Source organism: Lagopus muta, chromosome 18 (assembly GCF_023343835.1).
Source record: "Lagopus muta isolate bLagMut1 chromosome 18, bLagMut1 primary, whole genome shotgun sequence".
Taxonomy (NCBI): Eukaryota; Metazoa; Chordata; class Aves; order Galliformes; family Phasianidae; genus Lagopus; species Lagopus muta.
Genome location: NC_064450.1, coordinates 2,964,895 through 2,990,283, shown reverse-complemented (window position 1 = coordinate 2,990,283; position 25,389 = coordinate 2,964,895). Strand labels below are relative to the sequence as shown.

Genomic DNA, 25,389 nt, shown 5'->3' with positions numbered 1-25,389 from the left:
CTTGGGTTGGAGGGCCTGAGTGCTTTTATTCTGCTAAACCACTTTGAAGTGGAAATCAAATGGCACGTCTCCCTCTTCCCTCCAGCTCCCCTAAGCCCTCCTGGTTTTAATTAGCTCCATCTGATGTTTAGAGCTTTCCAAGAAATAAATATGCTCTTAAACAAGTGGAAAAAAAAATGGTGGCAGAGCATGGGGAGCTGTCTCACCAATGTGCAGGCTGACAAGGGACACGTGGTGAGTGCAGCTCCCCAGGCTCAATTGCCCCCTTTGGCTGAGGAGCCAGCCCTGCTGTGTACGTGCCCAACGTGCATCAGCTGCAGTTTGCAGCCAGGTACCTATGGGTGGTGTGAGATGGGAGAAAGAAGCATTGGCACGATGCTGTGCTTGCTAAACAGGCTTCCGTGTTCTTTCTTCTGCTCTTCCATCCCTCTGTGCTTTCTGTCTCTAAATCAGTTTCTCAGTCTCGGTTGAAAGAAGTAGTATTGCAATAGCATATCATAGGCATTTCTGGCTGTACACAAACCTTTGCTGCGAAAGACCTGCAGAACATGTGTCCGTACCTGTTGGATGTTAAAATATTAAGTCCCAACTCAGTGCTGACAAGGGATAAGAAGAAAAGGATGCCACAGTCTTGTAGAAATAGTGACAACCAGAGTCCCTTGGTTCTCAACACACACTTCATTGCTTCTGTTCTCCTCTCTCTGTACCCCTCCCGTTCCTATGCCACATACTGTCCTCAAGTCAGGGTCCCAGGAGGATTTCAATCCACATAGGTTAACTTTTTCTTTGGTTTCCCTTGTTCTCCAGTTAAACAAAGCTAAGTAGTCTTAGCAGTGTTTGCTCTTTTGCATCGGGAAATGGTGAATTGGTGTAGATCCCTCTTGTCTTCTAATTAATCTGCTGCTATCTTCAGCCCTAGTTGCCAGGTATTATGTTGCAGCATGGCTGTGAACGTGGATTAGGTCAGTGAGTTTGTTGCAGCTGCACCTCCTGCTCCTGTCTGTGCTGCAATGAAATTGCAGACTGTCTGACCATGGCCTGGGCTTACCTTGCAAGGGAGAGAACAGCAGCCTTCCTCCTCTGCCATGCAGGGACAGGACCACGTACAACCAATACTAGCCTCAGTTCTTGGGAGAACTCAGCTCAAACCCCCAACGTGAAGCAGGCAGAACCTCTGAATTTTGGTTATACCAGCCAGGACCGTACCCCAAAAAGTGCAGTCATGAAGAATCCACCTTTATGTGCCTTGGAAGCCTCCCTGACTGAGAAGGCAGGGCTGCCAAGCAGCCAGGAAGGGGTTAAGGGGCAACTGGACCCGGGGCTTTGCAAGCTTAAAAGGAAGGGGCGGGAGGGGTCCTTTCTTCCCGTGGTGGAGGGAAGACCGGAAGGTGCCTGCGGCTCTGTAGAGCTGGAGGTCAGCGTGGCTTTTTGCATGCCGAAGTTCCAGCAACCTGCTGGCAAGACTGCTGTGAGCCATGGTCTGAGTCTCAGGTACTGCTGCGCTTCTGTTCTCCTTTTGTGAACGACTAAGCTTGCAAAAAGCCCAATTTTCTCTGTTGCTTTGTCTGTCCCTGAGAGGCTGGTTCCAAGTAAATACAGTGGTTTTATCTGGAGTAAATATGTACGCTGTGTGCAAACTGCACGTTTTGCTGGAGGGCCCAGGGGAGCTGCAGCATTGAAGAAATCCCAATTTCAGGTGTTATCTTTGTTTGTTCTAATTGGCTGGTACTGTATGTAAGTGTGAGCCAACGTGCCTCCTGGTGAAAGAGGTATAAATCTCCTTAAGAGATTGTCCAGTAACTCCCCTTAGACTAGCAGCAAATTGGGCCTTTCAAGACTTGCTATCTCCCTTTCAGCTTTATACCTTTATGCATTTCGTATATTTTGTGTTGACATTCTCTCTGTTAGTCCTGGGTGGGAGCCTTTGCTTTTTTTTCTCTTTACCTTGCCAAGCGCAAAACCCCTCAGATGCCAGAAGTCTGCTGGAGCCCCGCTCAATTATCACCCTGAAGTGATTTCCTCCTCCAGAGAACTCTTCTGCTCTCAAGTATGATGATGTGGTGTCACATCAGTGAGAGTTCTGCAGCTGTGACTCCAGCTGCTCTTTCCTGGACAGTGACCTGTCTGAGTGATTAAAAAAATACATGGAGCAACAACTGTATTTACGGACACAGTCTGTGTTTTAACCACATCCGACAGATTGGGAGGAGGAGACGAGGCTCTAAGAGCAGTATTGCAGAGCATGTTTCGTGGATCTGTGGGAAAGATGAATGTGAATTATGTTCATGCAGTGCCATAAAATGTATATTAGTTTAATATGCAAAACCAAGGAAACGAATGAACTCTCAGAATGTTTCATGTTTTTATGGTGACACATTGCCATTTTACTCCCAGGTCTGGTTCAAGGCCTGGACTTTCCTCTCTGAAGCCTTGAGAGTCAAGGTGGGTTTGTGAAGGGGATAGGTTTTTCTCTCAATTTGTGCTTGTGCTGACAGCTTGCAAATAATGACTCTGTGCATTCACGGTTAATTAAGGCAACCTGTGCTGGTATTGAAAACGCAGCCAGCTAATGAGGAAATAGGAAAAACTCCTGTTTAACAACTTAGGGATTACTATACTTCTTTTTATTTTGCACTTCTTCCTCCACCTTGAACTTTGATGTTAAGAAAGAGCAGTGTTTCAAGCAGTTTTGACTCAGATCTTTAGATTTGAAAGTAGACAGCATAGTCTGGACACAGTGATACATGATACAGTGTCTTTGGGCTGTCAGAGGATGCAGGCTCCCACCTGTCTCAGTGTTTGGCATACGAGTGAAGAGAGGAATAGAGGGTGGTGGACTGCTGCACCAGCAGAATGAATTGAAAACTTGGAGGAGTGTCCAGTGGATGTCAGCATTTACAATGCAGCAGTCTGCTTGTTCCTTATACAGATATGCTTGGGTGTTTCATGGCCCTTTGAGAGCTTCTTGCAGCTTCCTATAGTTCTTTTCCCACAGGTGTTGCAGCACAGACCACAGAATGAGGGCCAGGTGTCTGAAGTCTGTTCTCCCTTGAGGTTGCCCTTCCACCAGAACGGACTGACTCTGAGATATTCCCCTGATGTTATTCTCCTTGTGAACATTTATAATTGTATCTAAATACCTGTGTTAAAACAGGTTGCTGAAAGGTCTGAAGAAGCTGTGTTGTATTTTCTGGGGGGGTATTGCTTAAAACTAGACAGGCTGAGTCTGTCAGAATCAGGTGCACCCAGGTTTTGAAAGAGCTGTGTGTAGTTTTAAAAGGTGCAAGAGAATAGGGAGGCACTGTAAAGCTCAGCTGGAGGCTGCTGACCTAAAATCTGTGCTGGTGAGAAGACTTACTGACATTGGTGAAAAAAGTGCAAGGAGAACGGAGCCACTGGGGGGCTTTGAAACGTTATTTTTCCTGCAGAAGACTGGATTAGTGAGCTGCATCTTGAAACATCTCCACTGCGTGCTTTGTGCTTTGTCCTGGCTGTGGCTTCAGGCTTCCTCCAGTTGCTGGTTGTTCACTGTGCTGCTGTGCATTTTGTTTCTACAGTGCTGCAGTTAGTGCTTTTGTCCTAGAGCACTGCTTAGGGCAATGATGGTCTTTGCAAATACCTTTACGGTGCTTTTGTTGTAAGCTTTTAGTTGTTTGGATGTTGCCTTTGTGGGTGTGCAGTGCTGTTGATTGCAGAGCAGCCAGAGAGATGCTGTGTACCGTTGTTTCTTCATCAGCTTTGGCAGGTCTTGGCATCTCACTAAGGTTGAACCCACGGTGACTAGCACTAGCCATTGAAAATGAAACGTATGTGATGATGCTCGTGCTTTGATCAGCCCCTGGTGCTGCTCGAGTGTACTGGCTCCAGGTATGAGGTCTCAGGAATTTTTCCATGACCTGCTGGTCTTAGCACTGTGCCTCCATCTCCACCCTCCTGGCCTTGTATGTGTTTTGAACATGCTTCCCTCTCCTCCCTCTCTTTTTCCTTGTTCCTCCCTCCATGCAGATTCTCTTTGCTTTCTTCCTGTTAAACATCTTCTGAATGATACAACCTCCCCAGTATCTTGCAGCTATCGGGGCAATTTGGGTAGAAATTGCAAAGCTTTTGATAAAAGATGACTCAACAGAATTGGACTGTTTCAGGCATCAATTAGCTGAATTTGTTAATGAAAAGTTACCTATGCAACTGCAGTTTTGTCAGAATACTGTATTCAAGTGTTGATTTCAGCTGCTTTGATGGTGAAAATGTTGGCGAGATAATTCAGAGTATTCAAAGTAGAACAGAGCCAAGTTTAGAAATCTGTTTCACTGAAGATGATATTTATTTCTCCATCAGCTGTATGATCCATTCAAGCTTTTGCCGAATTTCATTTTTTGGATGAAGTGAGATGCTCTAGTAAATGCAGACTTCTGTAGGATGTAGCATTCAAAATCACAAGCTTTGTTACACTTAATTTAAGGTGAAGTCTTAAGATTCAGGCAAATTAAAGAGAAAGAGTTGAAATAGTATTCACACTCTGTATGCCACTGCCAATTCCCTGCATGTTTGTGGTCACGATTTCTTAAATATTTTCTCCTTGGAAGAGGCATGCAATCTATTGATTAGGGAAGTTGGAATTCCCTCATTCTCTAATAGATTATCGTGGCATGCTGTTCTGTATTTCTGATTCCTTTCAATTGCAGTAGTAATTTAACATTTTTCTCTGACTGCTGGGCAAATATCTGTAGATGTGCATGCTTGCTGTGGTGGTCGATGTCTCTAATCCTAAACAAAGCTCTTAAGACTCAGGGTTTTGGATTTTCATGGAAGTTACTTGTTCATTGTGTTTTATTTAGCTGTAATTTAAGAGCACGCCCTGTGAATCCGAGCTCAGGAAGTCGATGCTCTATCCTTTAGCAAGGAAGTACACGATTGCTGTGACAGAGCATCCTGTGTGTAATTAAGCACCAGAGCTGCGCTGTGCTCTGCGTTCCCCAGGTATAACCTTGTAAGGCAGAGCTCTTAAGCACGTGCTTAACTTTAAACACACGAGTGGTTACACTGAATTAAACGCTCCGACTATGGGCTTGAAGTAAAGCACTTACTTAAGTGCTTGGTGGGACGGAGCTTAGAAGATTTCCATAAATCAGAAATGATTGCATTCCACCTTTTGGCCCTGCAGAAATCCATTTTAAGTCCTCGAGCGTATGCATTTTCCTACATCGTCTGTGCCACTGAGCTGTCCTGAAGGCAGGAGCACAGAGGGTGTCTCATAAGCAGCCTCAGCAGAGCGTGGGGATGCTGAAGAAGTTCAGATTTAAACCGGGCATCTATTCTGCTGCTTCTGCATGCAGTTGTCACGAGTCCTCAGTGAGGACTGACTCTCAGGGAAGAAAGGAACTCTTCTGCAAAGCCCTTCTCTGGGAAAGACGTGTCCTCCTGCCTCAAAGCAGCGTTGCGCTGTACTGTTTCAGAAGTGTTTATAGAAACATCTTTCACATATTCCTGCAGGCTGCGCTGGGAGATGTGAAATCCTTTTCCTTTCATGAAAAGAAGCGGTGCAGGGGGAGCAGGAGGTGACTGGTTAGCTTTGCAGCTCAGCTGGTAGACTGCCTGGAAATGAGCCAGGAGGCCTGGGTTCAGTCCTCCGATAAGTCATCAATTTCTTTCTCACCAAAAACATCTGGTTTTGGATGCTGAGTTATGAGCTAATATTAAATACAAAAGTTTATAGCATCACATATATAATATTGTTGATTAGAAGCATCAAGTAAAGTAATTGACCAGAGGGGACTTGGTGTGAGCAGCTGGTAGAGCATCTGGAGGGGAGCCAAGGGGCCTGGGTTTAATTCTCAGGTCATCTATTTCTTTCTCACCAGAAACATCTGGATTTGGATGCAGCAAAGCTACAGGCCATTGTCTTGTGCAAATGTTTTTGGGTTCACATGGAAATGTGATTCCAGGAACGTTTCCATTAAGTGTTTACACCCAGAGAATCCTGTAGGAGTGACGAGGAAAAGGTTCTGTGTCCTGTGCAAATCAAAAGCAAATCTCGCTTCTATGGAGCTGTGACTTTTGTCTGTGTTATATACAGAGCCCATTTTGAGTAGCCTGAAGCACACATTAGGTGAACCTGGAAAACTGACACAGCTCTAAAATGCAGTGAATGAAGGTGACTTGTTTGCCTGTGTCACTGGGTGCCTGTGGCTGCCAGGGTGCTGTGCAGGGGATGTGGGGTTGGAGGTGTCCCAGGTAGATGTGATTTGAGACTGGTGTTGCTCAGCTCAGCTCTGTGGGCACTAGGTGTCAGAAGAGGCTCACACTTGTGCTGGCTGAAGCCTGGTTTGCTCTGTTGCAGGGGGTGGATGGAGACCCTGGCCTCTCTGGGTAAACCCAACCTGAAGGCATAGGAGGCCAGTGCCTAACAGTGGCCTTTTAGTTGTACTGCAGAGTCCTGACCCAATCTCCCAGACAGTGGTCACTGTTAGAAAATGGTGGCTTGCAGCTCACCTGTGGCATGCTAGATTCCATCTGCTGGCTGCTCTGAGTACGTCAGTCAGGCCAGATTTCCAGTCTGTACTCTAAATTAATTCAAGCAGTTATTAATTATTTAGCAACGAGTGTGATTTGCAGGTGATCATGGCACCACATGCAGCTTAAAAACTTGAGTTATCTGCCATTCTGCTGTCTGCCTACCCCTGGAGATAATTTTCGGTGACTGTGTGCCTATCTGAGCTCCCAAGCTCTCTGTGCAGCAGTCTTTCCAGCCATCCAGAGATGGAGGGGCTGTGACTGTGAATCTTTCTAGCTTATTCTGGAGTTCAAATTGTCTTGTTTAGCTACCCTTTTTTAGCTGCTGAGCACTGCTAAAGTGAGAAGACACCAAGGACCAGACGTGCTTCAGTCCTTTGGCATTATTGCCTTTAATTCTTTGCGGAAGAGGTGCAGCCATCGCTCTATAATTATTTTGCCAGAATTCTCACAAGGATCTCATCTCAGCTTTGTTTGAAGGAGTGAGTGGCCAAATGGAAATAAAACAGCAGCCTATCGGAGTTTACCAGCTGAAATGGTTTAGAACATCATTACAAGGCTAATTCCACCATTCCTGCCCCTTCCCCCGAATAAAAATACTTTATAAAAAGCAAACAAACAAACAAAAAAACCAAAACCCAACACCCCAAAACAGAATAGAACATTTCCAGAGGAATATTATATTTCACAAGTATGGATTTTAACAGCCAATCTCAACTAAACAATGTGCTATATAGTGCCAGAAATAATAAATCAGCACAGCCCTCAGGACTGAAATAGAGAATTCCCTCACCCCTTGTAGATCCTTGGAACTTTAATCTGAAATGTGCCATGAATCAAAGGCTGGCTTATTGGTACATAGGAATTCCCATGCTTGGTCAAACCTGATTTCCACAGAGCCCAGCACTTTGTTGCTAGCAGTGGCCAGAACCAGATGCTTTAGGGAGAAGACCAAGAAGGCTCATTAGTAGGGGAGTGTTTGCAGTGCATGTCAGCAGAGAACACTTAATTTTGTTAGCTTCTTTCGTTTAGGAATGATTTCAGTGCGCCTGATCTCAGCCATGTAGAAAGTACCATCAGGTCCTGTAGATGTTGTTTGTGGAGAGAGAGACAGGAATCACTGTGAGGTAATTCAGTAAGATTTATTGTGACCTGTTGCTGCTCTGTTGGAGAGCCCTTAAGGCGGCATCAAGACTGTGTGCCTGAGCTGAGGCAAAATGAGCTGAGAGGGGCTGTCGTGATATGGCCAGTTCATTTATAATGGCCTGGCTGTGGTGGGACATTCACCTCCAAATGATTTTATCTTCCTGTGATGGCTTCAAGGCACAGAGGGAGGTGATCAGTGTGTTGCCCAGGACTGCCAGCGTTTGTGCTCTGGTTCTTATGCAACAGATTCCTTCTATAACTTGGGGCGAGTCTGGCAGCTCAGATGCGTGAGGCAGTTGGGAACTTGCCTCCCATTCCTTGCAAGGAGGTGATGAAAGTAGTTACAAATGAGGCAATTATTTGTTAGGAAGATTCTGCCAGGTGGGAAATACCCTCTTCCTTCATTCCATCTGCCTGCCAGCAGCAGGATGTTCTCAGGGTTCTTTCCCCTATGCTTTACGTGGCATCCTCCTGTCCTGGCTGTGCTTTTGAGGATGGGCAGACTGCTGGTGAATTTGGTCTCAGGGCTGTTCTTCCTGGTGTGCCGTGCTTCAGTTCCTCTAAGAGGCCCATGCTTGACGTGGTGGGAGCATTCAGATAGGATGGTGGGCTTTACCATAGCCATGCACTGTTCTGTGTACTGCCTTTAACCCTTTTCTTTTTTAATAACTGTTGGATCTTGAAAGGCAAAAGGAAACATTCTTGTTCTGAACTTCCCTTGTGTGATGGTCCAACCAGAACTGAATTCATTTGTACTATTAGACAGGAAAAATTTCTCAATTTTTGTCTGTTCCCTTTTTGCTTTGGCTGAAATACTGCAGCAAGGCAGGCTGTATGGGAGCACATCGTATGACTTTGTGCTGCTCTCTTGGATTTCATGGTATTTGTGTTCAGTTGTCTGATTTTGTTTATTTATTTACTTTTACCTCTGGGCAGTGGTTCCTAGAGCTTCCCACAATGAATGCAAGGTTTTCTGTCGCATGTAATTCAATCAGGACTTGTTTACCTGCCCATTTTTTTTCCACCGAGATGCATTTGTCAGGGTGAGATTTGTTCTTTGTGAAAGGAGGAGGTAGTTTTTTTCCTAAACTCACCTTCCTGTGCAATTCTCTGTGCCCCAGGCTATGTCAGATCTCTGTATTACTGTTATTAATAGCACTCCCCCATCCCGAGCTTGTTCATTTGCAGGAACTTCCCAGCGTATGCGAGCAAGGCCAACCGCAGAGTCAACAGGAGGACTCTATTATACATGTGCTTAAGCATTTGCAGGCACTGAAGCTTAGATTTTCACAAGCAATTAGTGATGTTGTGTGCCTCAGCTTTGATGCCTCATTCAACGCTTTTGAGAGGAGGCTGTTTATTGCAAAGCTCTGAGCTGTTGCCCTCTGAATATTGGGCCCCTTTCAGGTGTCTGGCCGGGCAATCAGAACAGGAGGAGTTTGCTGGTCATTCAGTTCTTGTATTAAGAGCTCCAGCAGGCAGCATGTCAAATGCTGTAGATGGATTGAATGCCAAGTGAATTACTGTGTGCTTACTGTACTCATCCTCAGCTCTTCTCTGCCCTATTGCAGATCTGTTATGTGATCACATTTGCTGCCGTGGGAAATAGTTCTCATTTAACATATGTTGTGCTGTGCTAACCTATTTCTGTCTATACAATACATGTCTGTAGGATATCTATCCCTATTTAAAAGAATATGTATTTTAAGAGCAGTCATGTGGAAATCAAGCATGGAGTTTATTCTTTTCGGTTATAGCATAAAAGTACCACCTAATCTAACCTCACAGAATGCTGCTTGCTCGTTGGCCTGGGGAGAACAACTAGACAAATGGATAAAATACCTTTTCTTTCAGTGTATATCCTGCAGATATGTCTTAGCAGAGGAATTTTTATGATGGCGTTGCCAGGTTTGTCTAAGATCATGTTCAGGGCAAGGAGCCTGAACGGTTTTGCAAAAGGCAACTTGTTCAATTAGAATGAGTTTTATACTTTATTTTTTTAAGTGCAGCCTAAGGTTAAGCTTAGCGTTGGAGAATGAAATGACTTTTGAAGATGGGAGTGTTGGCTGTCTGCTGGAAAAGGCAGTGTAAAAGCAGGACCTGGGCTTGAGTTGTGTTTTGATGGAGAGCCAATTTCAGGTGCTGGTGAAATAGGATTTGAAAATGTGGCTCATGCAGTTGATTGCAACGTCCATACAATTTAAGCTGAAATCAAGTCTGGAATCATGAAAGTATTTCAGAGGGAGCTGGAAACCTGAGCTGTGGGTAGGAGTTGGGGCTGTCATGTAGTCCAAATGGAGGGAGCCCATCAGGGAGCTCTATTAGAAATGCACAAGGCTTTGTTTTGAGTCTAGATTAACTTTGGCTGGCAGTTCGCACGCGAGGTATTGTGGTGAAGGTGAATTCCATTTTTCTCCTGTCCCTTTCCTTAAGGCAGATCTCAACAAAAAGTTAATTCTTCATGTTAGCTGTGCTCTCTGGAAGAGCTAACGGCCTGTGGTTCAGATGCAACTTTCCCATCAGTGCCCAACAGATGTGTTTTGAAGTGCTTGTGAAATACGTAGGAGTGCTGCTGTTTTGAACCCCTGCAAACAGTCAACAGATTCACATGGGAAATTAAATGAGTGTAATTTTGTGGAGAGATACTGAATGCGGCTGCTAAATGAGTACCATGAAAATAAAACAAAACCAACAAGGGGTGTTTGCTGGAGCAGCTGGGAAGGGGCATAAATGACAACTGAAAGATGTGATGACTTGTAAATTGGCTCCTCTGATTGTGAAAAGCTTGTCTTCATTTTACAGAAGCCTCGGTGTTTAATGGGAGCCTGCAGGGATGCCTTTGGGGATGTGGAGTTATGGGGAGAAAACCCCGCAGAGAGACTATGTAAAGGACTGAGGAAGGAGTAGCATGGGCCAGGGAGATGTGAAGGGAATGTCAGTGAGGAGGAGCAGAGGTGGGGGAGTGAGTGCTGGAGCATGCTGAGGAGAGGGACTGGGACTGTGTGTGTAATTGAATGTGATATTCAGAGATGCAGCTGTTGGTGCATGGCTATGTCTCTAGGTCATGGCATCTGTTAGGGCCCCATCCAGCATATGTTTATATCCAACCATGTCCTTCACTGCTTCATGCAGTGGGAACCGTTTGGCTTCCGTCCACAGCGAGAACTTGTTGGCATTGTTCTGGAATCTTGGGAAGCACAGGCAGTTTCTGTGGCACTGACCTCTGCCTCTGCTTGGTCCTTAGCCTTGCATTCATCTGCAATGCCCAATTCACAGTGTCAGGGGTTGGAAGGGGTGCCTGGAGGTCATCGTGTCCAACCCCCCTACTAAAGCAGGTTCCTTACAGCAAGCAAATGCTCTGAATTTGGGGAGGGGGAGCTTTCAAGCTGTAGGGAAACAGCTTTTTATGAAAATGAAAAACTTGGCAAATGCGTTTTCATCTTCAGCATGTGTTTAAAACTTAAGAAAAGCTGCATCTGAACCACCTAACCAGTACTGGGAGTGACAGCTCACCTGCTGTAACCAATACATCAGTTGGTATGATCCTCTTAATCCTAGAATCATTGGGTTGGAAGGGACCTTAAAGATCATCTAGTTCCAGCCCCCTTGCTGTATGCAGGGACACCTCCCTCTAGACCAGGTAATATTTGTCATTAATTAATATTTGTCACATCTTTAAAAAAATATAATAATGAAAGTTGAGAACTTCTGAGGAAAGATGTGAAATGGCATAAATTATGGTGTACTGACATGAAAAAAGCACTTTGGAGGGCAATTTGGATTTTGGTTTTGACTTCTCCTGGTCCTTCCATCCTTGCAAGAAAAAGTCAGTGTTAGGCGTAGGGCTCCTAAGGTTGATTATATTTCTGATGCTGCAGTCTTCATCTGTTCTTCCCCTGGGTGACTGTGAACACAACCACACATCTCCACGGCTTTCACGACAGCTCCTCCCTGCTTCTCTCTGAATGCAGAAGACAGACACAAGCCTGTGTGATACGGGCTCCTTTTCATTCACACCACATGCAGTTGTGTTCTCTTCCTTGCTAGGATATCCGCTCGACCGCCTGGTTTGTGTTTGCTTCCCTCCTGCCAACAGAGAGCGCTTCAGATGGGCAGTGTTGCTGGCAGGGTGTTGCAGCCCTGCACCTTCTGTAAGCAAAACCCATTCAGCAAGGTGCTGATGGCACTTCCTGCTAACCTTGCATGGCCTCTTTTGGCCAAGCAACGTGGCACCTACAGCTCGGGGCTGCAGGCTGTGCTGGCTGACATCTGCTGGTTGCATGGGCTGTGTTGTAACAAGGAGCGCTTTAATCATGTAATGAAAGCCACGTTCCTGTAATTGTGTAATATATGGACAGAGCTTTGTAACATCACTTGTCTGAATGCAAGACAAATTGGATGCAGAAGCTTAGCCTCTTTGGGAACAGCTTATTTGAGGTTTATTATTTTTTATTTATGGTATAATTTCAGCTGACCCTCCTCCTCGCTTTATACCAGTGTGTTTTACCTTGACATTGCCTTGGGTATTAACCCCTCAAAGTTGTGCCCAGTTACACCCTGCCTTTTCCCAGCTGACTGCTCAGCTAATGGGCTGGCTCAGAAATGCTCACGACTGGGTCTGTAACACACGTTGTCACCGACTGCAGTAACAAATGGCTCAAAATCCTCATTCTTCAGAGCATGATGCAGCCACTGGTTCATAGGGATTGAAAAACGGTGTTAGTGCAGGCCTTCTTGTAACTCTTCCAGAAATAAATGCTGGTGATCGGAAAGAATAAAACAGAGCAGTGCAGCTGGGCAGGGGACCTGCAGGGATGCCTCCTGGTGCCGAAGACACTCCTGCTCCCTGAAAAGCAGAGGCTCAGCTCTGCTGCTTTGCCTTCACCTGTCTGCCAGATCAGCAGCTCTCAGATGTGCTTTGCTCCAGGAGAAAAACAGCCTGTCCTGCCATGGCAAGGCCCAGCTGACCACAGAAATCCTCATCCAAACCAAACAGCCGCTTTCCTTCCTAGCATTGTCATGGAGCAAAATCGGATAGAAATCTTTATATAGCAGCTGATGCTTAGGCTCCAGTGTTTTGATGTTGAATTGCTTTGAAGCTCTCTTTTAGGATGAAGGGTTTGGTTTCAAACCAATCCTTTCTTTACCTTCTCTGAGATGTCTTTCCTTGCTTCAAGCTTAATCCAAACAGGATGAAATGAGGCAGGTCTGCCATGAGCTTTTAGTTTTCATGCTGTGATGAGCTTCAACTGAACAAAGATTCATGTTTGAGGAGAAAAGTGGGGGATGCTTGATTGCAGCAAGAGTAGATTTCCTCTGTTTGCATTCCTGGCTATTTTTCTGTCCCCTGATGGCTGCAGGTATTGTTTCTGGCTTAACTGGGAATTTTCCCACTCAATAGTGAAGCACAGTGAAAGCTGTACAACTTTTTCCTCTTGCTTAATCACCATCAGGCTTTTTCCAAGGTATTTTGGCTGCCTTCTCCTTGCATCATCGTCTCATCAGAAGTGTAAGAGAACATTAGTGTTGTGAACCATAGTGAGGTGTCTGCTTGAGTTTCCTATTGTGTGGCTGAAGCCCTTGCATCACACGGGCCCCACCATTGAGTTCAGTTACTTGTAGCTTTGAGCAGTTCTTAAGTTCACACCAAAGACGTCAGAAATGCAAAGCTTCAACTTCAGCATCGTTTGCTTGTTCTGGTAGTGGTACCGAGGCAGCCTTTCCTTGGAGTTCTTCAAAACTAAGCAAATGGTGAAGAATCTGTTTCGCAGACATTATTCTGGGACACTGAGGGATACTTTGCAAAGGATTGTGAGGCCAGAGTGTGAGTCCCATAATAGGCAATAGGTTTTGCAGGTTCTAATTCTCTACCCGCTGTGCTGTGGTGCTCAGCTTCCTGCAATCCTGGTGTGCTGGGGGCTGTGAGTCGTTTTGATCATGCTTGTCCAAATGTGCCTCTGGTCAACCTGCTGAAGCTGGTAAATCTCTGCTGGATTGAAACTGCCTGAAGTGAGGAAAGATCTGTGGAGAAACCTTACAGAAAGTCTGTGACCCCCGTGGGTCTGAACTCTTTGATAGCATCTTAAACTAGGCTTCAGCAGCCATGCAGCTGGGAGGATGCTGGCTAAAGGACCTTGGGAAACTTGTTTCATCATCTTGGTTTCTGGAGGTATTGAAGTGAAAGCCCGTTTGAAGAAACAGAAATGATGGGCAAGTGCTCAAAATGAACGTCGTGTGTTAGAGATCGTTGGAGAAAATGCCAGAAAGCCTTCTCTGAGGGTGGCCCAAAGAAGAGGGAGGGCTCAGCTGACCACCTTTTGGGGCAGGCTGTATGCTGGAAGCAGGAGGTGGGTCTGGAACACCTTTATAATGTAGCTGGATGGATACGTGCTTGTCTGTCTGTCCACATACACCTGTCAGAGCACACAGATGCATACCCAGACTTGTAGATGCAAAACTGCTTCTTTAGAGCTGTTGTCTTTTTTTTTTCTTTTTTTTCTTTTTTTTTTCTCCAGGGAACAAATAGTGGTACAGGAGAGAAGGAACGTGCTGAGGAACGTAGACGTGGTAAGAGTCAGAATGCGTAGGAGAGGCAAGTGGGCTGAATAGGAAATTTCACCCTTCAGGAGAGCGCTGGACAGATGGGAAGCAGGCTTGCCATTGGGAACGCTTCCAGTGCAGATCCTTTTGAAGTCAGCTGGCTCAGGAGCCACTGACCACAGTGTCCATCTATACAGCATGTTCCTCAAGGGCTGCAGGACCACCCTGCAAGCCAGATGCGTTTACCTCTGCAGTCTCCCTAGCTCAATGAGAGCAGCATCTGCTGGGAGTCCCGAGCACAGCTGTGTCTGACACGGTATGGTCAGATAAGGTATGGTGTTGGGGCGCTGCTCACTTTCCTGTGCCCAGCTGGGAGCTGTAGCAGGCGTATTTTGTAGCTGACAGACTCAAGAGGGCAAAAAGCTTTTTGGGGTGTATTAGCAGGAGACCTCTTTCCACCAGCTGGCTGTCTTTAGCATTGGTGTGGCCTCTCCTTGGACACTGCGTGCAGTTCTGGGCTTTGCAGTATGAAAAGGGTGTTAGAATTCTTGGAAGCATCCAGAGGAGGGCAGTCCTTCCTGGAGCAGAGCACTTTGCTTTTCTTGTGTGCCATAAGGGAGGTGAGCATGTCTAGGTCAAGCCAGCCACACAAACAGGACAGTGCCTTTGTAAGTGAGTGGATGAGGATATGGTATGACATGAAAAAAAAAATCAGATTTAACATGTTGGTCATGGCGCCAGAACATGGGGAAAACCTGCTTTGTTTTGGTACAATCTCTTGTGGTTTTCTGTCCTATTTTTTCTTTTAAAAAAAAAAAAAAAGAAAAAGCAAAACTAAAGAAACAGTAAATATTCCTGCGGAAACACTTAAACCAGTGTTTAAACCACAGAGTTTAAAAACACATTAAAAAGAAAAAAGTTCTCCTGAAATTTTAGCGTAGCTCAACTGTGGGGCACCTGTTCCTCATCTAGAATTGAGCTGCTCAAAATTGAACTTCAGGATTTTCCCTTGATGAAAGCATTAGATGCATTTGACCTGGACTTGTGAAGGGTGTAAATCAACCAGAAACACCACACTGTTCGTATGCAGGATTTCATCCCTAGCTAATGTGTGATTGCTTGCTTGGTTGCTGTAGCAGCTTGTCCTGTGATGTAGCAAAAGGTCTGAATCTGGACCATGAGTCAGTTTTCTTTTTTTTCTTTTTTTTTCTTTTTAAGGTAAATACCTGATTTTTTTTCCCCAGGGAGATCCCCTATTCTGTATCATTCTCCCAGTCCTTCAGGATGCTGTCTAGAAGGATTCATGCTGTTCCTGGCCAGCCCTTCGATGGTGCTCCCAGCTTACCCAGAGACACTGGTGAAAAAGTGGCACAGCCTCTATGCAAAGCACGGCTTTTGAGGAACTGCAAATAATCCCAGATAGTATTGGAGATCTGTATCTTATCCTTCAGCCCCCGAGGGGGTGGTAAATCTCAGCCTAAATTTACTCTTTTGCTCCTGAAAGAATTTGTAATCATTGCTGTCTTGGAAAGACGAAAGGGAGGAGGGGGACGGGGGGGAGTCCATTTGCAAACACTTGTGGAGATGGAAACAACGTGGATTTATATTCTAATGGGGGAAATTTGGCTGTGGGATGTCTGAATGAATACAATCTGATGAGTTTCATTAAGGCTGCACCTCATTCTTTTAATTAACTTCTTGTTCTTGTCCTTGGTGAAGTAGTAATTATTTTTTAATTAGCCCAACACTGCATTGCCGAGCTAGCCAACCCTAGCCTCATCTCACTGAGAGGTGTCATAAGAATTAAGTTAATTAGCTTGTCACCATCCCTGTAAAATATGGCCGTGTTCAGCAAAAAGAGGGGGGGGAAAAAAGCCCCCTTTGCTGTTCCAAGGTTAATTAAAAAACACGGTGCACAAGGGTGTCAGATTGTCTGGAGGGAGTCAGATCCTGGTCTCTGGTTGGCACTGCAGTTTGCATTGGCTGTGGACCCAGGAGCAGAAAGCCCCATCCTGTGGCATTGCTTGCTGCTCTGAGCAGTCCCTGTGTGCCAGCCCCACGGCTGGGAGCAGCATTTGGAGGTGGGAGGGAGGCTGAGCCTGTCCCACAACTCTTTTCTGGGTCAGTTCTGCACTTCTCACCGCTGTACAAATGCTCTCTGACATTCACATCTCGCAGAGTTTGAGTTTTGGATCAGTTGGGAAGAAAACCACTTGAGAACTTGTAGCTGCTACAACCCATTTGGTTGTTTTGATTAAACTGAGGGAAAAAGAATAAAATCTGCGAATAGGAACTTCAAGGGTGGAACGCTTTGGTTCAGAAAGCTATTTCCTCTGTCAGAATCCATCCCAGTGAGAGATTTGCCAGCAGTGAGCCCTGGGCACTGCGCACTGCAGCTCAGCCCTGTGTATCTATGGGTTGCAGTCCAGGAGCTGTGCTGGGGCACTGTGGCACTTCCTAATCCTTGCACAGAGATCCAGAGACACCAGGCTTTCTCTCCAAGCCTCCTCACGTGTTTATTTGACAGTTCAGCATTAATTTTTTTAAAAGAAGGCAATTTCTGGCTCTCGTGATTGAAGAGATGAACTTGAATATATGAGCCCTGTGGGATTTAGAGCTGTCTCCTAAATCTCCCCAGATGATGATGATGGCTCCGCTCTCTTTGCTTGCAGGGATTCTTTTTCTTTTTTATTTTTTTTTCCTGGCTGTGTTGCCAGTTGCTGCCTCTCCTGGATGGATTCAGATTGTGTGTTCATGTCTCCCTGGGCAGAATCTCAGGGCAGGAGGGACGGTCCTGACCCCTGCTCCTCCTTAGAAGCGATGGGCCAGGAGTTAAATCTGTGTAGCTGGTTGTTGGAGGCACTTCATTTATCTGTGTTATGCTTTTACAGTGGGGAAGAGACTTGCACAGCTGAAGGAACAGGGGTGGATGGACTGCGTGGGCTGGTGTTGGTTTGGGATTAGTGTGTCAGTGATATGGTTAATGTTACAAGAGCTGCTTGTGATTTAGGATCCTGGGGTCGTTAAGGTTGGAAAGTCCACTGAGATGGTCTAGTCCAACAGTCAACCCATCACCACCATACCACTGAGCCACGTCTCCCAGTGCCACATCTGCCCTTTTCCTAATGACCTCCAGGGACACTGACCCCACCACCTCCCCTGGCAGCCTGTGCCAGTGCCACTCTTTCTAAGAAGTGATTATTCCTGATAGCCAACCTGATACTTTCACATCAGTATAAACAATACCAGGTATTTGACCCAGTTTGAGTCTAAATCTGACGTGACAGTAGTTGCATGTGAAGAGAGGGAAGGAAAGGCAGGAAGCTGCTGAGGAGTCCATGGCTCTTAAGTGCTCAGCAGTGCTGGTCATAGGATTATGTCTTTGAGTGACTTTGAGTCAGTTTGGAAAAAGACCAATAATACCCAAAGCCTGATTCTTTGGTATATTGTGACCATGGATTTATTACAGGGTTTAGAAGGAGCTTTCATGGAGAAAATTGTACCATAACTTTCGGCCATTCTTGAAGATTTCTCCAGATAAGAAAAAGCTGAAGATATTTCTGGAATATTTTATAAACTGGGGTTATTTTAATGAAACATTCTGGTGAATAGGAGCATAATTTCAGCTGATCCCCGGTTCTGACATCTCACTGACACCAGCTGTCTGTGGTCGGGAAGTGGAGAGCTTTGTCTCTCAAATACGAAATCATCCAGAGCTCTCTTTGCTCTGAAATCACTGCTTTCTATAGGAAGCCAGCTTCCTTTTTGGTGAAGAATGCTATGGACTGAAAAAACCCCATAAAATCTATCAGTGAAATTTTGACAGAAAGCTTACGAGCAGCGCTACTCCATAGCAGCTGGCCACCATCAAAGACAGGATACCGAGTAGACAGAATCTCCTGTGATCCAGCACAGTGATTTTTATATTCCAAAGTAAATAATAGTGTAAGAGTTAACTGTTTGGGGGTCCCTCAAGCTTTCAGCTGGGGGTCTGTGTTTCTAACTCAGCAGATAAGGCTGTCAGTAAAGAAAAAACTAAAGGGGGAAAAAGTAATTCCAACAACCCCAATGGCCTCCTTCAGTGAGTAAGGATATTAACTTCGGCTTTAATAAAAACATAATGTTAACTAATCTGCTGTGAAGAGCTTCAGCTGCAAACTGTAGCAATTTACCAGTGAAAAACTGGAAGGGGACTGAGAGTTGGAGGGAGCCTGCAATCATTAGCTGCAGATTAAGCATGAATTAAATTATTTCTGATTGTGTCGTCGTGAGGGTTGTGCCTTTCCAGCATTCCTCTGTTGAAGGGATGAAGAGGAAACTTTTGGCTGCATTTGATGCCTTGCTGTGATGGAGATGGTGTGAGAAGATGGGATGTGGGCTAATCGTTGGGTGCACAGGGATGCTGCAGTGTGTGGTGAGAGGCCAAGGCTGCAAGTGATCTGCTGCTGCCCTGCTAATACTGCTTGTCAGTGTGACACTGCTGCTCTCAGATCCCATTGTGGCTGTACGTCTATGGGACATGTAAAGGTGGGAAAGGCCTTCAGCAGTAAGGTGGGATAATGCTGTGTCCCCTGGCTGGGAGCAGCAGCATCTGTTCCAGAATAAGATGGAAGTCAATGGAGTAACTGCGCTGGGTTCAGCTCTGCTCAAGGCTTCTGATTTGGCGTATGTTCCCATGTCTTTGCACGTCCAGTCTGAGTCATGTGGATACTTCAGGTGTCAAACAATGGCTGTGGGTTGCTCAAGTCTGCTCACATAGGAGCCACAGCCCCCTGAAAAAGACCCATTCTTCTAACATCTCATAAAGTGCACGCATTTTATTGGGTACAACTGGTTGTATTTATTAACCATGCAGCTCCTGTTGCAGTGCAGATCAGCACTCCATCAGAAGCAACAAGAGAGACTAAATCAAAAGTCTGTGTCCCAGTTTTGAGGGCATCTCGGCTCTGTGAAAGGGCTTTGTCTGGAATTGTGTTGCAGTAATAGGAAACCTCATTCTGATTTTTTCCCTGCTTAAACCAGGGGAAATTTGGATTCAGCATCCATATCCCACTCAGATCTAAGGCTTTCCTTCTCCCTCCAGGGTTTTTACTCCTAGTCGTGTAGTCTTACCTGAAGATACAGAAAAACATCAGCAACCTGCAAATATCCAAAAGACCATTCCAAATTGTGTGAACAATATGCAGAAATGAAATCCTAGCTGCATGGCATACGGCTCATCCCTAGGAACCTGTGCGCTCAAAGAGCTGGGGTAGCAACTATTCAGACAAAGTGGGGAACATGTTAAGGCGATGCCTGTCAGAGCTATCGAGCCTCCTTGCTTGTGAGAAACATATAATCCCTTTTAATCTCATTCCTTGCATTCCATGTAGCTGTGAGGCGGGGTTTCAGTAAAAATGATTTTTGTGTTGGTGAGCAGAGTTGTAAAGGAGCTCTGGAGATTCTCGCTGTAGGGCACAGCAGCTTTGTTGCTGCTAGTGGCTGTTGTGTGAATGGGGAAGAGAAGAGAGCAAGGCTGCAGCCCACGGCCAAACTGCTGATGTGCCTTCAGTGGGCTGGAATGGTTGAATCCAGCCTTCCCTTGTTAAATAACTGGATTTGGAGCTATAGGTTTTTAAAGTAATTTTAAGTAATGAATGCTGTCTTTGCCATGGGGGGTAAGACCAAGGAGCCACTTATATGTGGCCTGGTGAAATGGGTGGTGTTTGCTTGACTACACCCTCAGCTTTCTTAAAATCCTCCAGCAGGTTTACTAATGCTCCCTGTTGTTCCTGTAGTTTTTGGACTGGACAGTGTTCTGCTGGAGGCGCGTGTGATACGGAGGTACAGGGCTTATATGAGAATTGTGTTACAGTGTGGTGAGGCGTCAGGCTTTTACTCTGGGAACTGAAAACAAGAAATTGAAATCTTCCTTAATCTGAAAGCATTCAGTTCTTGAGGTCTGTAGGAAGTGGAGAGGGAGCTGCTGTTGGAAGTGTTGGGCTTTTGATTGAGAGGGCCAACAAGGGTAGTGAGGGGGAGAAAGAAAAATTAATTAGTAAAGCACTCTAAAAGGTACATCGTACACACACAAATATACAGGAATGAGCAGCATGGGATGTGCTGTGAGGCTGTTGTGTTGCTGGATTAGCCTAGGCTTGGCTGGGGAATAGGTTAAATCTTTCTGCATCACTGTTAACATCCAGGTTTCTTTTCAGTTAGGAGGGGTGCTGAGGCTGCATTGCAAATCTGCCCCAGTGAGCAGAACCAGCTTCCAAGGGATGCTTTGAATAAGACCTGCTGAGGTGTGGCATGTCGAAGCAGACTGATGCCCTCCATCCAGATGTGAGAATGCTTCAAAGACAGCAGTTGTAGTAACTACTTGCTGAAACTTCATCTTGTTCTGTCCCAAGGGGCAGAAGCCGAGGGTTTGGCCAGGTGTGAGCTGGGCTGTGCTATGGGGGGCTGCAGCCATTGGCAGGAGTCTTCTGGCTCTGTCCCAGTCGTTAGCCGTGCTTTGGTCTGCAGGTCTCTGTAAAAGAGACCACCTGTTTCCAGCTTTAGTGAAGATGGTGTGTTTTGTTGTTTTGCCTTGGGCAGCGGATTGCAACAAAGAGCAGAGGCTGGAGGAGCAGACAGTGACCTCTGCTTGGGGGGAGCAGCGGAGCCAGGTGAGCAATTTCCTCTCAGAGAAGCAAATGGAGTTGGATCTCCGATGGGGCTAATCCTACTGATTTCACCCCGGGATCTGGCTCTGCAGTGGCTGTCGTACCTTTAGATGGAATCTGGGAAGTGTAAATCACAGCCGTGGAATATTGTTTTAACAAGTCCCCTGCTCTGTTTTCAGGGGCGTGTAAAGAAGGGAGCATTCCCCCCTCGTCATAAGGTACTGCAACACATGTCACTGGCAGGCTGGGTAGGGAGAACGGTGGGAAGATACTGACGCTTCTCTCCCCCATCAGCACCTCCCTCCTTTTCTTTTTTCTCTTCCCTCTTTGTCTCATGTTTCTGAGTTAAGAGGATTTTTTAGGCACAGTAACGAGCTCTCGCTTTGAACTTGGGATATGTATGCTGCAAAGAAAGCCCCTGGACCGTTCTTACTTAATATGCCCAAATATGATTAGTGTCAGGCTGTGAAATATCGCTTCCTTATCTCTGGGAGCCAGCAGACAGGAACATTTCTAGGGATCAGGGGCTTTTTATTTTTTTGGCAAAACACAGACTTTGAGAAGGAGATGGCTTGTGTGTACAGACTGTGCTGGCGTGATTCTCGTAAGCCTCTGGAGAATCTCCTCTTTTCCTCTCTCCCTTCCTTCTCTTTCTCTCTCTCTCCTTCTTTGCTCTTTCACTCATTCATTCTTTGCTTCATCCTTCCTCGTTTGCCTTGATGTTAATTCATGATCAAAGGACGTCACTTTCAAAACGGCGGATGACTTCAAGTTTTGTTCTCAACTGCGCCTCTGCATGCCTACAGCTGCTGCCTTGCTTCCCATTCAAGTTAGACTTCAAGAAGTGCTTCAAAAGGATGCCCTGGTTGCAGGAATTATTTGGGCCATCTCACAGGCTATATTGTTGCTGTTTCTGTTGAGCAATATTGCTTTGGCAGGAAAAAAATGCCCGCCCCAATTTATTTACATATTAAAGGTCTTGCATGTCAACAACTGGAAAGTGTGGATAAAGGATTTGCATCTCGTGTAATTTCATGGACCTGTTCAGTGGTTCTGTTGAGCAGACAGGGAAAGGAGGAAAGGAAATTAGTATTAAAATTTGTTTCCATCCTCACTTCTTAAATGGCTGCCAGAATCTTCCTCCCTCCTTCTGAAGAGTCCCAATTGTATGGAATAATAGGAGAAAACTCATTACGAATGTATCACTTCAGTGCCTTGGAATGCTTTTGTTTCCAGTTCTCTTTGATCTTCTGATAGACTAAAGATAAGGTCTGAGGTTGTTACATCTTCAGTCCAGATCTGGAGCTCGTGATCCGAGCAGAGAAACTGTGCTGGAATCAGACCCTGGATTTTTGAGCTGATTTAAGTAAGCATATTTGAATTGGAGGCTTTGATTGTGATCTATTTCTGCTTGCAGCTTGGAAATGTTTAGGATTTAATGTATATTGAGTTTAATGCTCTTACATGCACCATTGGCCTCTAGTGGTAAGGATTAGAGCTCCTCAGCTCTAAGTCCTAAACCTTAATACTCCTCTGAAAGAGACTTCCATTTAAGTAACAGTGCACAGCCCTGTGTTTAAGCTGCAGGAATGCTGATCGTGCTGCCACTGTGCAGTCCCAGCCCTGGCTGGGTTTTTGCTGACCAAAGCTTTATGTAATCATGAGACGTTTGAGTCGCATCGGAAACATCCCTGCTAACAGAGCCATCTTCTCTGAGTCAGTTCTAAGAGTGGATGTCCTTGGCACAGCCAGAACTGAAGGTGAAGAGGCCGAGATACTTCTGAGAGGGGTCATGCAGAGACTTTAGCTCAAATATTGATCCGAACCCTGGAAATGAGAGCAATGCTGGTGGAGGGAGTTCACTGAAATCACCTGACATGGAATACAGAAACATTCAAGCAAGGGTTGATGGTCAAGACTTCAGGAAAGATCTGGTCCTATGGTAGAGTCTGCAGGTGGGCTCTTAGACCTGAGAGAACGTGACTTAGAAAAGAAATCTTCCTAATGTAGAGATGAGAAGATGGAGAGGAGGAGGTAGAACAGACGTAGTGAGTGCAGAAGTTACTGTGAAGAGGGTTAGGATGATTCTCAGTTGTCATCCTGGGATTGGTCATCCTATGGGCAGCCAATGGTCATCCTATGGGCAGCCGCACCTGTTAGCAGAGCTGTGAGCATCTGATGGAGGAAAGCTCTGCAGAGGTTGGACTGGATGAGGTGTGGGATACCAGAAGGCATTTGCCAGTTACTTGGGGCATGTCTGGCAAGGAGGGTTGATGCTGCATTGGGGTACAGGGTTGAGACCGATAGCCTTATGCTGTCCTCTTCATCCCTGTTCTTCTGCAGATATTCACGAATATTGCATTAATTCTTCATTATTTTTGCGGTTACCGTAAACCATCCCAAACCCATCGTAACAAATCGCCGCAGGCTGTGGGGAACGTTACAATATTTTTTTTCTTTTGGGATCATTTACCATCGCCTGTTCTTCTCATAATGGGTCTCTTGTTTGACATATTCATTGATAACCAAAGTGCTGTTTTCTTGGCTGGGAAATATTGACTTTGAGGTTAGGGTCTTCAAATATGTTCAGCATTTGCCAGCCCTTCTGTTGAAGCCTGTGGCAATAATCCTATTGATCGCAGTGGGAGTGGAATTCATGGGAAGAGAAAATAAAGGGAAGGCTTGGAAATCCTGCTCTGAGCATTTTATGACTCAGATGTCAGAGGAAACATGATGTAATCCAGTGTCAAAGGCGCTCCAAAACCTTTCATGAAGAGTTTTTTTTAAAGTAAATTGACCTTTTAAATAGATTAACATTTATTGAAGCAAAAGATCTATTAGTGTGAAGTTATGGGGGATTGAATCACTCCTCCCAAGGTGCTGGAACAAACCCCAGAATGTTGAATTTACTTGCTGGGGGGCAAAACTTTGCCCAAGTGGATGCACTTTGAAATGTGGAATCGGGTTCTTTGTTAGCTTTGTTACCATCTCCCCTGGAATGTGGTGGCCCAGGGCTCATCTCTTTGTATTGGAACATCTGCATCAGGAAGACGTGTTTATGGAGGGGACATCACCAAGGCAAATGTCCATTCATCTTACTGTGAGATCTTACTCTTTTAATTGTGAAGCTGAAAGATGTTCTTCTTGTGGGGAAAAAAGGAGATTTTCTTGCTCTCTGCATGAAGAGTCCTTGAAACTCTTCTGTAGTTCTTCATCCCTCTGGGTTTGTGGGCCTACTTCAGTGTTTCCCCCACAACCTCTGCAGGATGGCTAGCTGGGTGAAATAATGAAAACTGAAAGATCCCTGCTGTTCTTTGAGTCAGCATGTATGCACAAAGTTTAATTCTTGCTCAAAATTTGCTCTGTATTTTTTTTTTTGAACTCTATAGTAAAATTTTCTATGGAAGTCTTCAAAGATTTTATTTTTCCCTGCTTGATCTGTGAACACAAAAAAAGCTACTTAGAAATTCAAATGCTTGGATTTGTGGCTGCAATTAATTCTGGTATGCATACTTTGCTCTTCGTAGATTTTTGGCTCGCAAAACACCAACTGGAATAATATCCCCAGCATGGTTTCTATAATCTTCCATTTGTGTTTATAGGCAGAAATCTCTCCTGGATGTATCGATGCTACTGCCTGTCAGTGTGCTTGGAGCAGAAAGGCAGCAGCCCTGTCCTGTGCTTTTAATTCTGCAGTGCAGCTTTCACCTCCAGCCTGAGTTTTGCTAGGGCAGGTTGGCACTGCTGTACCTTGGGGGTCGTGATTCTGTGCTTGGCTGCACAGCAGCCTCCAGTGCTGCCCGAGGGCTGAAATCAGACTGTATAAGACAATAAGCTGTGCTGAGCCATGGATGGTTTTTTTTTCTCCTTCTTATACAAAGGGCTGCATGCAGGGACTGTTCATGTTTTTCTTTGACTGCTGTCTGGAACAGGAGGAATTAATATCAAGCAGGGTCAGTGCTTCTGGTCCCCAGGCTGGGATGGAGAATCCTGTGGTTAATGGATCTTGTGTAGTGTTTCCAGCCCAGAGCTGCCTTTAGCAAATGGATGCTCCTGATTGCTCTCTGCCTCCCCTTGGATTCACCCTTGCCTTTCTGCCACACTGGAGCATGTTTCCTTTTATGCCCCGCATCTGCAATCTGCAGAGATTTATTCTATCCATTCCTTCACCTGAGGGAACCCGAGCTCATCTCTTTCACAGACAGGGTGAACCCTGGTGCCACAGTTTAAGCGACTGCATTGGATCCGGGTTCTTCAGAAAACTTGGAAAGTCCTATTTGCATTTTCTTACGTTTAGATTTGTGCTAAAGAAAGAGAGGTATGCATCCAGGAATGTAGGCAGGTGTCCCTGCAGTAATTTGCACCAAAAATGTGCAGTGCTCTGCAAGTGCTAAGTAGATGTTCGTATCTCCTGGTTAGAATTGCTGTGGCCGTGCCAAGTCTAAAAACAAAGAAAAGCTTACTTGGGATCTGAGAAATGTTTTTCTCCTGAAGGCAGATGGGTGTGAGGTATGAATCCTTCATGGGATCCAAAGACAGAGCAGCA

The 25,389-nt window shown here is 45.5% G+C and overlaps 1 long non-coding RNA gene across 1 annotated transcript in view; it reads left to right on the top strand.

The window, feature by feature from the left end:
* The first annotated feature begins 1,379 nt into the window (after window positions 1-1,379).
* Window positions 1,380-25,389, top strand: part of LOC125702307 (uncharacterized) — a 92,439-nt gene continuing 68,429 nt past the window's right edge. The window contains exon 1 of the long non-coding RNA XR_007380519.1: window positions 1,380-1,491. This is a non-coding gene — a long non-coding RNA (uncharacterized LOC125702307). The remainder of the gene's footprint in view (window positions 1,492-25,389) is intronic.